Source organism: Mus pahari, chromosome 3 (genome assembly GCF_900095145.1).
Source record: "Mus pahari chromosome 3, PAHARI_EIJ_v1.1, whole genome shotgun sequence".
NCBI lineage: Eukaryota > Metazoa > Chordata > Mammalia > Rodentia > Muridae > Mus > Mus pahari.
In genome coordinates this window covers 108,295,554-108,300,701 of record NC_034592.1, presented here as the reverse complement: position 1 = coordinate 108,300,701, position 5,148 = coordinate 108,295,554, and positions in this window count along the sequence as shown.

Here is a 5,148-nt window from a genome sequence, read left to right as displayed (position 1 = left end):
TCCCCTTCCCTCCCCTTCCTTCTCTTTCCTTTCTTCCATTTAAAAACGACTCTTCAATATAAACCTATAACTTTCCCACAGGCTCAGGGTGGACTGGCCCACAGATGTGATGGATGGAACCCCCTCTTGGGAATTTTGGAAACTCTACCCATTGGCTTACCCGGCTGCAGCAGAGCCCTAGGTGAGTGAGTCTAGTGAAGTGACCATGTAAGAATGATTCCTTGCGTCTGCAGGGCAGTGAGTGCCGAGAGCCTGGGGACTTGTGAGCACAGGTTTCTCTTCTCACTGGGCCCTTCACTCAGGTGTGACTGTGGGAAAATAACTCCGCTACTTACTGTCTTTCTCATTCAGACTCCAAAGTCATGCTCTATGTTGATTAGATGGCCACTCTGAGACATGGAGGACTTCAAATACAGCCCGTGTTGTCTTGGCTAAGACTTTGCTTGTCCAAAGGGGTGACTTTTTGAATTAGGCACTCTCTTAAAATGGGACAGCGGTGAGATGTTGGAATCTGAAAGCTAAAGGACGCCGCTAAGGTTACAGTAGATCAAAGCTGGCTTAAGTCACAAGAAGGCTGCTAAGTCTTCTGCTAGTTCTGCTAAAGTCGATATGGAACAGTTTGGAAGGTGGAGAGGAGTGTGTGTGCGCGTGTGTGTACATGTGTGTGGGTGTGGGTGGGTGTGGGTGTGGGCGCACGCGCGCAGAGCACAGGAACACTCCTCCTCTCAATGTCAAGGCTACTTGGTGTTTGGGTAGCCTTGGTTCCAAGATAAAGGTGCAAAGAAAGCAGATGGAGAGCTGCACACCGCCCCCCCCCGCCCCTGTCTCACCGCCCCCTTTGTTGCAGGCTGAAGACAGATGCTGAACGTTGGCTGAAGTATACAGAGGGATAGAAATATGGAGAGGTGGGAGCCGGCAGGCTGGGAGAAGGGGAGATAAGAGTCGAAAAGAGACCAAAATAGACTCAAAGTTGCTGTTTTTTAGGTAATGAGTAGCTGCAATTTATTTACTTTTATGTTGTCTGGAGTTTGGCCTGTGCAGTGTCTACTCTCCACAGTACAGTGATTTCTTGTGCCCGTCCACGTCGGAGGCACTGACTTTTCATTTGTGTGAAGATTCTCTGGGTGGAAAGATGCGTCATGGGACTGAGGGGGAAGTAAACACTACAGTGGTGTTCAAAGTGAGCAAAAATAAATGAGTGAGGTAAGAGAAGAAGGGAGCCTTTCTACTGGGAATTCCCTAGTTCAGTTTCCTTAGCCAGGATTATGTACTACATAGCAAGAGTAGGAGGTAGCATGTGCCTTGGAAAAGGCGCCAGGGGATGAGTCCACGCAGAGCTGATCAGGTTATAGACTGGGAGGAGCTCCTAGCTCAGTGGCTCTCAACCTTCCTAATGCCGTGACCCTTAATACAGTTCCTCATGTGTGGTGACCCCCGACCAGAAGAGTATTTTCCTAACAGTGAGTTTGCTTCTGTTGTGGGTCATAATGTAAGTATCTGTGGTTTTTTGATGGTCTTAGGTGACATCTCTGAAAGGGTCATTAGACTCCCTCCCCAAGGGGTCATGACCCACAGATTGAGAACTAATGCCCTAGAAGGAGAGAGAGTGACCTTGGTATTCCAAGTTACAGTGAGGACCAAAAGGAAAAAAAGAAGGCTCTCTGGACCGTGTGTTCAGATCTTTCCTCTCTGGAGAAAGTGGGCTGATTTTATCTGTGGAAACCACAGGGGCCAGTCAACATCACCTTCAGGGAAGGGACTGTGTGAGGGGTGCTTTGACCTGGAAGTGGGCTGGGGGAAGACCTTGGCTCCACTCTGAGCTTAGACAAAGGACACTGTGAGGTGTGTTAAGAAGGAGCCGCGAGAACGGTCTTACTTCAAACTGACTCCATACCCAGTAAAGGCAGCCTTTTTACCTAAAAGCCACTCACCCAGCTCCTAGGACACCAAGGTGTTTGGAAGAGGCTTTTTGTGTGAGAACTGAGCATTTCAGGACAGAATGTAGAGCTGGAAGCAACCCTGCGGACAGCCAGGTGTGGGGGCTGAACCATGCAAGAGCAAAGAAGGAGTCATAATGAAGGCTGTGGATGCGCCCCAGGCTAGATGCTGGGTTTTATAACTTACCAAGTGGATTGTGTTAGGAATTTAGTCTCGGCAAATCTGGGGGACACTTCTAAGGGAAGTTTAACTGAGGTGGGAAGAGACACCCAGAATGTGGGTGGTGCCATTCGATGGGCTGGGACATTGGACCAAATAGACAGGGGGATAAAAGCATTTACATAGTTCTCTGATTCCTGACTGTGAGTGTAATGAGACCAGCTGCCCCACACTTCCAACGCTGGGTCTCCCCTGCCACGCTGGGCAGCGGTCCTGATGACTTCAGGCCAAATGATCCTGCCCTCCCCAACACTGCTGCTTTTTAGAAGTTTATTTATTATTGCATATTTGGAGCGTGTGTGTGTGTGTGTGTGTGTGTGTGTGTAGGCAAGAGGACAACTTCTACCTTGATGTGAGTTTCAGGGACTGACGTCAGGGTATTGTTGTTTTCCGGGAGGAGGTGTTTTTACCTACTGGTTCATATCACTGGCCCTGAAGTTGCTTCTTATCAGGTATATGATTATAGCAAAATACATCTAACCGAGGGGCTAGGGAGATGGCTCAGTGCTTAGCAGCACTTACTGCTCTTCCATAGGCCATGGGCTCCATTCCCAGAATCCAGTGGTATTGTCTATAGCTCCAGTACTGGGAGATCTGTTGCCTACTTCTGGCCTCCTGGGGCACTGTACATATGTTTTGTACAGACTTGTGAGCAAAAAATTCCATACACATAAAATATTTATTATTATTATTGTTATTGTTATTATTAACCTAGCATAAGCTCTTTCATCTTTAAGGTTATTTTAGCTTTCTGAGACTGAGATAAATCTCTTATATCTTGATTTGATAGCTGCAGTTTACTCTATGAAATTCCAGAAAGTTATTCATATATGTGTAAGCAGATCTGGGCACCCTACCAGCCCAAACTGGAGCCTGATATGCTCTCTTCCTGTAGCTAGTGCACTGTGATACACAAACCATCTAATCCTCTGTGAGGGCCACCGATAGTGGAGCACCCCATACCCACACATACTTCAGAGAATCCTAGGCAGGCATCATTTCTTATTCAGCAAGTGAGGAATTCAGAGTCTCGCCAAGGTAAATGGTCCATTTAGGTCACAGTGGCTAGGCATCCCAGCAGGTTGACTTGGATCTTTCTAATTAAGTCCACCTTTACATTCATTGTTGGACTTGCTCCCACTTTCTCAAATCCTCAACTTTTTTCACAAAACTCTTACATGCTCCTGCAAATGTAGGTAAGCTTAACAGGGGGTCTTCTTGAAAAAGATCATCAAATCAAAACTGGTGTTATGCTTTCAGTGGGAATGGCTCCTATAGGCTCATATGTTTGACTGTTTGGTCTCCAGTTAGTGGAAATTTTGGAAGCATTGGGAGGTGTGGACTTGCTGGAAGAGGTATGTCACTGGGGGTGGACTTTGAGCTTTCAGAAGTTCATGCTAGGCCTACTATCTTTTCCTGTCTGCTGCCTGTATGTCATAATATAAAGCTCTTAGCTTCTCCAGCATCATGTCTGCCTGTGTGTCACTATGCTGTCCACCATGATAATAATGGAAACCCTCTGAAATGGTAAATAAGCCCTCAATTAGATGCTTTCTCCGATGAAAGTTGCCTTGATCATGGCTTCTCTTCATGACAATAAAGCAGTAATTAAGACAAGTGGTAAACTGGGGAAGAAAATTATATTCTTTTGTTTCTTTAAACTTACCATAAAACTGAAAGTCTCTAATGAACCAGAAAATCTCTCTACAAAAAAATCATTAAGTTAAAAATAAACCTTAAAATTGACTGGCAATCAATATGAATAATAGAAAATTCTTGACTTTCAAGCTAGAGCAGTATTATCGCATGGATCTGGAGAATTATGACACAGAGAGGGACCTGGGGAAAGAACTAAAGACTACAGCCCAGAAGTTGGGTATTTTGAGGCCCAGTGAGTGGTTGGATTTTAGGGACCCAGGAGGGGCCAACTTTTTCCTACTCCTGCCTCAGAAGTTCATTCAGCCATGTTAGCAGTTTCCAATATCTCCAGATGTTAAAATAGGATAAAAGTGCTTTGTAAACTGTAAAGAGCTTTCCAAAGCAAGTAATGTCTTGGTCCTGGACTTAGAATTCAGACCCTGGGCCAATTCATGTTCCAACTATTTAGACTCAGTATGGATTCATTGAACTCAACACCATTCTGACACTACACCCAAATGAAAGAGTCTTGGCATGCAAGATTACCTCCCCCCCCTTTTTTACCCTAAAACAGAATCAGATGGCTCCATTGTGTCCACTCCTATGGTGAGAAGCCCTATAGAATAGGAGACTTGTTATAGAGAGGTGGCAGGAAGAGATGACATTGGCAACTGATGGTTGACTTTGAAGTCTAAATTTTGGGCTGTGGGTTCATAAATGCCTCTGCGATGACACCCTCTGGTTTTCCTCTTACTGCCTCCACTGCTGGCTTCCTCTGGTGTTCTGGCAGGGTTATCTCATGCTATTTATTTTAGCTACTAGAGACTTTGGGAATCTATTGATTTCTATCAGCCATATCCTTGTAGTTTTCCTTTATAAACCATAAACAACTCCATGCAGGTTTCACAGAAGTAGACATGTAGGTTTCTTCTAAGATAGGGCTTCATCTTCATTTATTCTTACGCCAGGTCCCAAACATTCTGCAATTATTGAGCATTTGACCAAAGTAACACAGAAAAGTCCTTCTTTTTATGGAAATTGCTCACTGGTACCTGGTAGATGGACTTCCTGGTGAACTCCACTCAATGCTGGGCCAGGCTTTGCAGTAGGTCGCTTTCCAATACGATCTATCTCAGCCACATATTATTGCTGGTGGGATTGCAAGCTGGTACAACCACTCTGGAAATCAGTCTGGTGGTTCCTCAGAAAACTGGACATAGTACTACCAGAAGATCCAGCATTACCTCTTCTAGGTATATACCCAGAAGATGTTCCAACTGGTAATAAGGACACATGCTCCACTATGTTCATAGCTGCCCTATTTATAATAGCCAGAAGCTGGAAAGAACCCAG